General features: G+C 40.8%; 1 protein-coding gene across 4 annotated transcripts in view; it reads left to right on the top strand.

Moving 5' to 3' along the window:
* The window catches only part of FNDC3B (fibronectin type III domain containing 3B), a 188,077-nt gene that overhangs the window by 16,608 nt on the left and 158,795 nt on the right, over nt 1-12,674 (top strand). The gene's annotated exons all lie outside the window — the stretch shown is intronic.

Genomic DNA, 12,674 nt, shown 5'->3' with positions numbered 1-12,674 from the left:
CATCCTGGCTCATCCGGGGCATCCCTGGCAGCCCCCATGACCTCCATCTCCTGCTTTGTTTGAATTCTGCATTAACTCTGTGTGGTAAGAATATCTCCTAATTACTCACTGCTAAAACTTGGTGTTTAATAGCTACTTAGAGGCAGAACTTGGATAGGAAGAAAGAGTTTATAAATAAGTTGGTCACTGCTTGTTAATTAAAGTCCGTCTTTTCTCAGGGATAATTAGTGCAGCATTGGCAAGAGGGAAACAAAAGTTCAGACAGGACACAGCTGAGCTGTAATCTGCTTATGTTAGAGCCTGAAATAGCAAAGGGTGTATGTTTGACTTAAAGTGCTTGTCCAGAGATCTTTTACTCCTGTCTTTATGGGGGAAGGGATAGTAAGCTTTGAAGTGCAGGCACACTTCTAACGCTGAAATGAATGAATAACAGAAAGGTAACAGGTACCTTTGAGGTGTGTCTTGGATTCCAGGTGGTAGAAAGAACTACTGGATTATTAACATATCCTTTAATATGCTTGGTTGGAAATCTCAGCTACTGGGATGCATCCAAGAAAAAAAAAAAAGCATGCTGAGATCCAAAGCAACAATTAATGAGATCTGTTTGGTTTTTCCACCCGAAAATGTAGCTCTGGGTCATGCTTGCCTCTCTCTGTGTGCGTGTGGAGGTCTGCTCTTCCAGCAGTGGGCTCAGCTGGGGTACACAGGGTCATTGCACCGGGGCTGCTGTGCCCTCACTGCTGTTCCTTGTCACATCCTGGGGGACTGGGCTTTGTCTGCCCAAGGCTGGCCGAAGGATTTCAGTGTAGGCATGGGAGAGAGCTGGGATGCCAGACTGCAGATGGGAAGGTCTGTGTAATGCAGAAGGAATTTCAAGCATCTTTTTGGTTAATTCTGTTTTTTAGAGGACTGTTAATGTGGCTTGATGGGAGCTTGCATGTTGAGTGCGGCTTAAGGCTTTTTAAGTATTTGTAAAAATGGTTTTCTAAAGTCCTCCTTAAAATCTCTTTAAATTAATTATTGTACTTAAGGCAACTCAAAAAAGCCCAATCTTTTTACTTTTATTAATTTTCATGAAATTGTTGATAATACCTTGGCAAATACTGACATTTAACATGTTTTACTCCTAATGAGAAAGAGCCTCAAGTCAATCTCATTCAATTAAATTTATGCATTTCTACTCAAGAACTGAATTTTACTCAGCTTGGTATACTCTACTGAAAATGCCTTATTTTTTAAAACAGTTACTTTGATTTTATAAGGAAGGACATGTTTCCATATTATTCTCAAATGATACAACATTTCTCTGCAGAATGTGCTGCTGCTATTTCCAGGATACCTGGAGGGATTTGGGATGCTAGGTATTGTTACTGAAGTAGTAATGGTGACATATAATTAAAAAGAAAACAAGTAAAGCCAGCTTATCATAAACAAATTTCAGAAATGTTCATTTGGCACTTAGTGTTTATGAAACTGAATTTGGACAAATGTCTGTGGGGACTTTAAATCCTCTGAAATGCTCCATTACATTTTTTGTTTCCCTCACCTTCCTACAGATGCTTATTTTCTGTAGTGGTTATTCAGGATAGAACAAAAATGGGAATTTGACAAGCATGTAGGTGGCCTTTTTCTCTGATGCTTATCAGCAGAGCTTCATTGTTTTCAAGATATTTATTCCTAAAACACTTAAGTTTTTGAGCTGTTAAAGTTGTCAGTGATCTGATCAGCTTCGATGGCTCCTGTTTAGATTGTACATTGATGACTGAGAATGTCAGTGGCAATGAAATGCAGTAATGGGGATGAAGGTTTTGGAGAGAAATTATCCCCTGATGAATTATTACCTGTCCAATTTCTCAAGAGGCTTAATGACTTTGGAGATTGAGATGCTGCTGTGAGAATAAATGCTGAATATACAGGAGAGTATGCATTTTCTGTGGATATTGGAGAAAACCTCAAAAAGCCTCATTTTTTGATATAATGTCTTCAAATGAATTGTGTTGCATGAAATTGTCTTGAAGGAGGCTTTGAATCTTGTGCATCCAGTTCAAGTTTGCCATTTAACTTCAATGGAGTAAGAAGATTTCAGTGAAACTCACTGGAAAGACTTTAACAATTATGTTACTTTCCTAACTTTTTCTCTTCGGTTTTATTCAGCAGTGGTGTTTAGTTGGATTGTTTAGATTAAATTAGCAAGTGGTACGGGTTTTTTTATAGGTCTGTAGTGTGTTGTGCACTTGAACTGAAGATATATAATTAGACACTTCATTTTGCTTTCTTTCTACATCTTTTAGCTAATTAGTTACTTGGGTTGCTTTATTTTGCATGGCGTTGTTTTCATTTGATTAAGTACACTTCTCTAAGGGTACAGAATTAAGAACATACTAATTGCACAACAATTTTGGCATGTGTAGATTGCCTCAGTGTCACCTGAGGACAAAGATTTCTCTGCTTACATTGTTGGCTCTATTCTTTTTGTGCCCCGTGGGCAGATGTGTCAGAGCAGACACTGTGCTCTCCAAAATCTCTTCCTCACTCCTGCAGTCTAGTCAGAGCTTGTTGGCAATGTCTAATGTAGCTACTTGCCCTTGGAAATGTCTTGATTTCAGGTTTTAAATGTTCAGACCCATTAGCTTGGTGAGGTTTGGAGGGTGGTGGTGGGATAGGAAGGTGATCTCAGAGCAGAGACCCAAAGGTGTTGTGAATCCAACACTGTGAGTTATGCCTGGAGAAACCAGCAAGCTTCACCTGGGAGCTGTCATGAGGTGGAAAAGCAGTTGTGATGCTCTCTGCTGGCTGGGAGTAAATTTTGATTGTGGGCATTGCTAGGACTATAAAATACTTGAGCACAATATTTCTAGAAGCAGGTTTCCCCCAGGCACTGAGTGTTCCGGAATAAACATGACTTTATAATAAAGTGCTTGCTCTGTGCTTGTGAGCAGATCAAGATGTCCTTTTTTTGCATTTTACTTTGAACATCAGTTATGGATGTGAGGCACCGAGTAGGCTCTAACCTGTGCCAGCTAACAAGGGGAAGCCAACAGAAATGAGAAACATTACAATTAAACTTTTGTTGCTGCAGTGCTGACTGAAGCTCGAGTGTGTCCAAGCATGTGGTGTTCAGACAACAAACGTATTTCTCTGTGTGGAACTGCTTTTCAAAGGAAATACTTGCTCTTATGAAAACTGTGGCCATTGTTGAGTAAATACCTTTAGGTGTGCTGTGCCACGAGAAGAGGTGCAGCTGGTGTCTCTTGTGAGAGTCATGATTTCTCTCTTCTATCCCACTGTTTAAAAATTTAACTGTTTATATTTGGTGTCAGTTAATCAAACTCCCCTGAATATAGTTACACCTGTGTCAAGGTTGGTGTCCTTAGTGGGCAGTGTTGCTGGATGTCATGGTGGTCATTGGGTGTGAAGTTCAGTGTTGCCCTAAAACAGAGTTAGGAGACTCAGTAACTCCATGTCCATGTGCTGACACCAGGGCCAGTGCACAGGGACCTCCCCTTGGAATGGATCTCCTTTACCCATGAACTTGTCAGTATTCTATGTGTAATTAATTGGGATGAGAATATCCTTTGGCTAAGGCTGCATTAGAACAGTTGAAGAAGTTCCATCATTTTTGGCATACTGAAAATGGTAGCTGGTTTTGAGGTCTTCTACAGGAGCATTAGCCTCTCGTTGTCTCCAGTAAAACCACAGTGATTTGGTGTTCTTGCAAAGAAAAGATATTTAAGTAGAGACTAGGGAAGATGTAAAGAGTAAGCATGTTTTACTACTGAGGCTAGATTTGGATGCCTATTAAATGAATAAGTGGCACTTAAAAACCTTTAGAGGAATGTATTTTAGAAAGGTCCAAATGTCATGGCTGCAGTTTTGTGCTGTCAGAATTTGTGCTTTTATTTCTTGAAATGCTTTCTTTTTTTTCCCTATGGAACAGATGCCCTCATTCCAGAGGTGGCAGCCTTGGCTCTACCTCAACTGTTCCTTTGCATTTAGCTTTGGATGTTGCCTGTTCTCCTCATAGGAAGAGACAGAAAGCTACTGAAGTGTCAGTGCCTTAAAGGGATTGAATCCTGATTTTTGTGGGCGTGATTGTAAAGATTTGTCTGCCTTTGGTTATGAAATATAAGCTACTGACTACTGTGAAAACTGTGAAAATCACCAACTTTGATATTGTTTCATGGTGCTTGCAGCTGGTCAGGCAGAGAAGAATTGCTCAGCAGGTGATGGTGTGGCTATTCCCGGTGTCTATGTTGTGTAATTTAGGTGACTTTATTAAAAGTTTGAGATTTCTGTACAGTTGCTGTTACCCACAGAAGTCCAGTTTACATTGTGTTTGTTGGGCCCCTAGCTGATCTCATGGGGATGCCAGTTTATGGGTGGGATGCTTTAAAAAGCTGTCAAACTTTATTTTACAACAAGCTGTCCATTACTGTAACTTCTGACCCATTCCAGTAGGTGAACAGGCTCTGAACAGGACATGAACTGGATCTGTGCTGCTCATCCTAATTCCTCCTGCCTGTGCTGCTGGCAGCTGCCTGCCACAACTGAGATCTGGCTCTGGAAGTGGGACAGGATGTTTGCTTTTGTGGAGTGCAGTTGTTGAGGAAATTAAACGAAGGGATCTTTGAAAGGGCAAGCCACCTACATCAGATTAGGCCATTAAGATGAGGGTTGTGGGCATACTTTAAATAAAGCACCTTATCAGGAGACTTTGGGGGAGGATGTGCTCCTGATAGCCAGCGGTGCTTGGAAAGCTGCATTGCATCACGTCTCTTTGGACCGTGGAGGTGGCTGGTGTTGAGTACACAGAAAAGGGAAATCTGAAGGAGCTGGTCTATCCAAAGCTGTGATGCTGGAATCTTGGGGGGAATATGCAGGGGGAGGCCCTTCCTGGCCACCCCAAGGCATTGCACACGCTCTCAGCTGCCCTGTGCAGTGACAGATCGGGAGGAATGCACAACATTTGAAGTGTCTTAAAGCTGGATATCCTTTGCTCAGGATATTTCCTGTCCTCAAGAATATATTTTTCAAGACTATTATTGCCAGAAAATCCATAAAATGGAAGTGGGGGAGGGAAATTTGTACCTTGCAGAAGATGAGCTCCTAATTTTCCCATCTGAAATGAAGAGATAAGCTTTGGATAACAGAAAAAAACACATCCCTGATGTAGCAGTAAACCACCAGCATGCCCAGTTGTACATTGAATATTCAGTGATTTGTATTTATTGCTGTCAACAATGTACAGCAATTAACCACTAGTTTCTAATAAAAATGAGACTTTTGAACACTGTTGATTAGAATGGTATTTCATGCCAAGGAGGGCTGATCCTCAGGATAGGGATAGCCAGAGCAAAGCTCTCCCAACTGACTTCCACCAGGCTCTGTTGCATGTTTTGCCTTTGCGTTCGTTAATGAATTAACGCCTAAATCATAAAGCAGGATTTAATTGGTGATTTGTGATATGGTTAATCCCACAGTGAAAGTAAAATGTGCTTAGCACTGCTGCCACGGCTCCTCCATTGACGGCAGAGAAGTGCTTGTGGCTTCCTGCTAGGAAAATACCTTTGTGGGGCTGTTTGTATATGCTTCCTTCTGTAAACTTCAGATAGAATTCACTCGATCCCATGAATGTGGCTGCGTGATCTGGGGTAGCTGTTGTGAACAAAGACCTTCGGCTGTTAAATACAATGAGAATTTACTGTTTACTGTCTGTTTTCCTGTTTGTGTTTCTAGCAACGAGTATTTTCATAAAGGATTCATTTTCCTGTAAGTTTCTAAAACTTAGCAACGTGTATTTGGCAATTCAGTAAAATTTGTGGGAGGAAGGCAGTGTAATAAAGAGTTGAGGCATTAGTGAAGTACCCTGTTCCTGTCTTCCCTGTGCTAATAAAAAGAGAGGAATTTGGTAGGTGTGTGGCATTCTTAAGGTTTATAGGTGGAATTTGATTTTGGAAACATGAGGATTATGGGGTGTGTTAAATTTAACCCATTCTCCCTGCACCCCCAGCACCCAAGAAAAGGTTTGGTGGAAGAACACTGAACTTACACCATGCTGAGGTTGCACTTTTTGAGGCCAGAGTAATGTGTTATAAGAGAAATCCAGATTGATGAGAACGTTTTAGTCGTGATGCAAAAATGATCTGGAATCTCTGGTATGTGCCAGTGGCAGGAGCTGCACTCCCTGGAACGCTGTAAGGCTCTGGCATGTGGGAGTCAGGGCTCAAGGACACACTGTCAGCCCCCACAGGATTTGGTAGCAGGTTAAATCCAGGAGAAAAGAGAGGGAGAATTTGAGATTTTTCTCAACCACTTTAGTAGTTCTTTGAATTTGCTGATTTCAGAATACGGCTTAGAGCATTCCAAGGGTCTTAGGATAAATGGAGGTATTTATACCCATTATGTAGATGGAGGTGTATATGTGTGTATATGTACGTACCTCGTGACTTGAGGTGATAGCAAACTGCTGTGATTAGATATGGGAAAAGCAGGACCCTGAATGAAGCCCACAGGAGATGAAAATTGCTAAGGGAAGCTGCAAAAGTAGTTACTAGATTTACTGTATTGATGGAGGGTGACCTGACACTGTTGTACTGAGCAGAACCCACTTTGTTTTGGTTTTGGTTCTGGTTCCACTGGTATGTCTTGAGATACTGCAGTTTGGAACCAGCTGTGAATTCTGAACGTGCCCCTGTTCTGCAAGTTCGTATCTTCTTGCCTCTGATTAGGTTTCTTGAATTCATGCTTTCAAAAATCTTTGTGACCTCTACCTTGTTTGATAATGTGCTGTACTGATTTTAACATAAGTGCCTAAAATAAAGACTTCATCCTTTATCGGGCATAGCTATTTCTGTTTGGGATGGGAGCTCCCTTGCTGTAGTTCTACATTACCAGTTTGCCAGTGACTGAGTAACTTGATGACAAATGTAGATCCCTGTTACAGGATCAGTTTCAGGTCTGACAGCTGGTGTATAATGTTTTATTGCACTACATTTCTTTTCCTATACTGGTTCTTCCTAGAAGGAATGGTGACTTCTGAGAGTGAAATTCCAGTCTGTTAGCTGGTCTAAAAATCCTACTGGCTCATCAGCTAAGTATCTGTGATGTTAGATACCTCCACATTTCTGCATTTTTTGAAATCAGCTGTTCGTCTTCAAGAATTCTTAATCCTTTTAAAACCTCAATGATGCTTCAGTATTAATGCTGTAAGTAGAATGCAGCCAAGAATTTTACAACTGTTTTTTCTTTGTTTATTATTAGCCTAAGTACAGTGTCTACAGGTGGGAGGCTCAACCCACTACTGTTTTGTCATAAGAAGTGAATTACTAGTAATAGAGTGACTTTGCTTAATTTGTTCAATTCAAGAAGTGTTCAAAAAAGCCTTAAAGACTAATGTACCATAACAAGTTCTTAATAATAAACATGTTTTAATCTGCTCACTTTAGATGACTATGGGTAGCTTGTCTGTTAGTTCAGACTAAGTACTCTTTCGAGGTTTCTATATCACTAATGTATATCTATGAGAAGAGGAAAAATCAGAACATCTCTTCAGCTTCAGATTTAAAGACAAAAGTTGCAACAAGTTGAGGTTCTGATGGAAATAATATATGTTGTTCTGCACTTGCTTGAACAGAGAAGATGCTGAAGGTAAAGCAGCTGGTAGTTGTGCTGAATTTCACAGTGCTAACTTCTGATTATTTAAAACTGTGGTGCACAATGATGACTTTGTGCAGAGCTGTAGCACTGACTCAGATGCGTTGTGCCCTAGCAGGCTCTGTGAGCTGTAAGGTATCTCTGGCACCTGTGGAATGGTGAGGGGCAATCTGTGATTTAGATTATTCATAGCAGGGCTTGATGCAGCAGCACCTGGGATCACAGAGCAAGATTAGATAAAAATCATACGGTTGAAGTTTCATCTGGGGTGATGGAAAAAATAGCCCAGATTCACTAAGGATGAGGAGATTTCCTTAGTGAGCACCAAGGGGAGGGTGAGGTGCTGCAGCATGCACTACTGCTCATGGTCTCGCCAGCAGGTTAAACCTTCCCTGAACACCCAGGCTGTTTTTCTGTACCAACCTGGAGGTATGATTAGGGACTAGAGAGAGAAATGGGAGGAGGAATACGTTCACATGAGAGAGAGAGTGGGAGTGCAGTTTTGGATTTTTTTTCCCTACACTGGTCTATTACTTTTGGGAATCTTTATAAAAATTGTTGCATGGACATATCATCTTCCTCCCCTGGCCCAAGAGTAATATGCCATGCTGTAGGTAGAGAATAATATCAGTTTTACCTATTTTTTAAACCAGATATTGACATGTCATATGATGACAAAGTGTTCTCCATTTAGAAACTGGGGAACAAATGCAATCTGCTTGAATCTCTGGGATCTGTGAAGCCTTTAGCTGGGAGAACAACTGGTGTTAATGGGTAGGTGTTTGCCACTGATTAACTGTGGACTGTATTGCTAAGGTGGGTATCTGTGTGGGCTCTATGCTGCCAAAATGTGACTGAACTGGGTCAGAATGTAAATATTAAAGAATTGAGATTGTGCCATACTTTCGGTGATAACACCTGGGTGTTCCAGCTTATTCACACAAACTGAATGTGCCTCCATAGAGCTCCCCTGGGAGTGAAATCTTGTCGGGTCATATGTCAGTTATATCATTCAGGTAAAATTGAGCACAACTAAATTTGACTGGGATAGCTTTTTTTCTTGTTCAAGTCCTGTGCTAACGTGGTCAGAACCCTGCAGGCAAACTCCTGCATTTGCTGATATTCTCATGTTTTTGCCTTCACTGTCAAAGAAAAGCTGCTGTCAAGCCACATTGAATTTTTCAGATTTATTTATATGCATATATACTATATTTGACCTCGACTCAGTGTAGCATTCTTTGCTCCATCAGGATTTCTATGAATTTTTCTTGCAGTAGGCAAAGTGAGATGCATGTCCAGGGAAATGCAAAAGCTGTCAGGGCATGTAGTGGTAAAAGGCTTTATATTTATGAATAATATTGTAGGAAAAAAACCTCCAGAGAATTAGCCTTTCTTGTAGTTTGTGTTTTTTATCACTTGGCTTTGTTCCAGTTATGAGATGGGTTTTCTTATATTTGAAGGACTTGTATATTTTGTTCTTACCTGTTTATTGAAATTCAGTGGGTGAACTGTATATTCGTATCTTTTCTATAGCTCCCCAAAGTTTCTTGCTGTCAAAGGAACTTTCCCCACTCCTGTATGCTAAACAAGCTAATTTCTTGAAATTCAGGTTTACATATTTTAGGATGCAAGGCTAATTTTTTTCTGTGCCTTTCTGAAATACTTTGATTTTTGAATTCTAGCTAGAATTGGAAGTAAAAAAATTATCAGAGAACATTGTAGGGGCTTTTTTGAATTATCTTCCCATAAAGCTGAAATCCTGTGAATGGTTACTGCTAAAGATTTTGTGTAACAAGACTCAAAGATAAGCTCTGCTTTGTTAATGATGAGTTTATTTCTGCTAGTCTGCTCTGAGCTTGTATAGTGGATTCTACCCAATGTTGTAAAGTGGCAAACAAGTTTTTTATGCCAGCCTGGGAAATGGATGAAGTTAGAATAGTGTGATGTATCCATGGGACTGGGGATACTGTTACAGAGCCAGGGAGAGGTATCTCACAGAGCAGTAATAAAAGTGCATCTGTCTTAATAAAGTCACAAACTTATTTTCCTCATGACAAAATCCCACTGATGCTTAGTAAGACCAACCTCTACAGAGAACAACTTGGAACAGGCTGCTCAGGGAAGTGGTGGAGACACCAGCCCTGTAGGTACTGAAAATATGTGTAAATATGGCATGTAAGGACATGGTTTAGTGGTAGAAATGGAGCTGCTCAGTTAGCAGTTGAACCCAGTGGTCTTAATGATCTTTTTCAACCCGAACAATTCTGATTTTTCCTTTCTGTGGACTTGTTATCCGTATTTGAATAGATTCTAGACTCCTGCACCTATAAAGTTTGGTAAGTGGTTATAGAAATTAATTTCTCCAAGTGTAACAAGGGCAAATGAAACTTCAGGTACATGTGGCATGAAGCTTGAAAGTTTGTTTGCTTTCTGCTGCCCGTCAAATTAAGTTTTTTGCTTGACTGGAATTTCGTCATCTAAAGGATTTGGAAAGTTCACTTGAGCTTCAAGGGTTTAATTTGCTTCATTGGAGCTGGGTATGTTTGTATCAATAGGGAAATATAAAGAAGCATGACTGTCCCCTTTATGATTAAATACAATCTTAGCATTTAAAAAAAATCAGTTTGCAGGAATTTGCTTTCATTTATTTAGCTCACCCTGATTCTTATTATTGGCTTATACGTATAGATATCTTGACTTTACACAGGTTTCTTTGACGCTCCTTAATAATACTGCTCGTTCTTGAAAGCTGTGGTGTCAAAGTCAATAGGTGAAATATTAGGAAACTTTAATTAACAAAGACTTGTAACTTATTAATGAGTAACTCCTGTAACTGGTAGGATTGGGGCTGCTGTCTTTTGACTTCACCCAGGCTGGGAAGAGCATCTGTCCTGCTGCCACCATGTCCTGAGCCTACCTTTCAACCAACACTTCTGGGTTTGGTGTAGTTTTTAAGTGCTGTTGGTTTTCCAATTCATACAAGAAGCTGTTCAGTATTTAACTGTATTTATTATTATCAAAGACCAATGCAATTAATTGAGAATAATTTTCATCTTTCCATTGCCTGAATGATTTGGCAGAGTATGGGAATGAGCTTAGAAGGGTGAGGATTCAGAATTAAAGTGGATACAGTCCACCTGGGTGGTGGGTGACCCCATGGATTGTATAAGCAGAACTTTGTTTCTCCTTCAGTCTGTGCTACAAACTGTGCCCCACTTCAGACAGGTAGCAAACCCCAAAGGTTTTCCCTTTTAAACCATTTAATCAATAACCTGAGCTTTCTAGCTGCACAGATGGCACATTCAGCACAGTATTTTCTGTCTAAATTGAGACCCTTTGTCTTCCCACTCTAAAGAAAGCAATACCCCCAGAACTCTGTATTTAGAGATTTAGGGTATTTTCATTCATTGATGATTTATTATCATTGGAGATAAAAATTTGATACCTGGAGTGGGAGAGGCTTCTTTCCTGTAAGGTCCTGGATACTCAATCAGAAATGGAACAATGACTTGACTTTGTGTGTGTGGTTTCTTTTTTACTGGTGAGTTTCAGGTCTTCGTTCAATGTAAATTCCTGTCTCTCTCCAGTTAGGAGAAGCTTTCATAGATAGCATATTGTCTTCATTTTCGTGAAGCAGTTCAGAAAAGCAAAGAAATTCTGAAAGATGTCCTTGATACTCTACAAAAGTGAGGGATGGTGTAATAAAACTTTTTCTCTTAATGCTGGAAAGTGGTGGAGCTTGGGTGGTGGCTCTTGGGTTGGTTTTCTTGTTCCTAAGGTGGTTTAAGCACTTGGTTTTTGTGAGCATGATGATGATGATGACAGGCTCAGCTTTCCTCCTGCATGAGAGGTGCTCCCTGGCAGCGGCTGCCCCGTGTGAATGCCTGCTCCTGCATCCCAGGGCGGAATGGGAGATCTCGGCGGGGCCCTTTCCCACAGGAACACAATGAGCCACTTTGTCAGCCCGGAGTCAGGTTAGCGGGGAATGGCGACAGCAGCGGGGTTTGTGTTGCACAAAGGTGTGCTGAGACCTTGTTGGAAGTGGGATTTGGTATGCAGGCTTTTCAGGAGCTGCAGATTGATATGGGAGATAGCCTTTTTTTTTTTTTTTTTTTTTTCTCCCCGCTTCGTAGTTTAATTAGGGAAAAAAAAAAAAATCCCCACCCCATTGATTCCAGTAGATTCCCCATTGCACAGGAACTCTGGGAGAGATAACCAAAGTCTTTGTGGTATTATTGCAGAGAGATTATTATTTGAGAGAGCAGAGTTGAAGGGGAGGGTATTTATCGACAAATGCTGTGCTTATCAACCTGTAACCATGATTAATACTTTGGCTATTAAATGGAGGAAGAAAGCAAATAGATGAAGCATACCTGTGCCTTATCTGACTTTGACCTTTTATGCAAGAATGTCTCTTTGCATAAAGGTTCTGCCCGTGTCTCTGGGCACGTTCTTGGACTTGCAGCCCTGATCTGGGGGACTTCAGTACTCAATAAAAGTATTACGAGAGTGTCAAGATGTACTCTAGTGCAAATGTTTGCAGGATCAGGGTCCAGTTCTGTAGACAGGTGTAGGTCTGGACTGGAGGGAGTTTTATCTTCTCACGTAAATTGCTTGAAGCAAATAGAAAATTATTCCAATTGTGTTTAAACTTACTGAATATCTTGCTAGAGAGTGTGAATTTTACGTGCAAATTGCTTTTGTAGTCAGAGGCAGTGCAAAGTGCAGAGAAACTAAAAAGGGTGATCAGTTTGTCTCTGTAGTGTAGATAGCCTTTCTGCACTTAGGGGACCAGTTTGTGTGCTGGGTGTCCCAAATTGGGTGCTCTGGTTTGTGGAGGGAGGGCTGTTGGGCCACTGTCACCCTCCTCTCCTTGCCCTGGCAATGGGGCACCACAGCTGGAAGAGTTCTGTGCTTTCCTGCTGACCTTGGAGAGGCAGATGGCATCAGATAATCACAAGAGTGGTTTGGGTTGGAAGGAATCTTCCATGGTCAGGGACATCTTTCACTATCCCAGGTTG

This window comes from Lonchura striata, chromosome 9 (assembly GCF_050655825.1).
Source record: "Lonchura striata isolate lonStrDom1 chromosome 9, ASM5065582v1, whole genome shotgun sequence".
NCBI lineage: Eukaryota > Metazoa > Chordata > Aves > Passeriformes > Estrildidae > Lonchura > Lonchura striata.
This window is presented reverse-complemented; position numbering and strand designations above follow the sequence as displayed.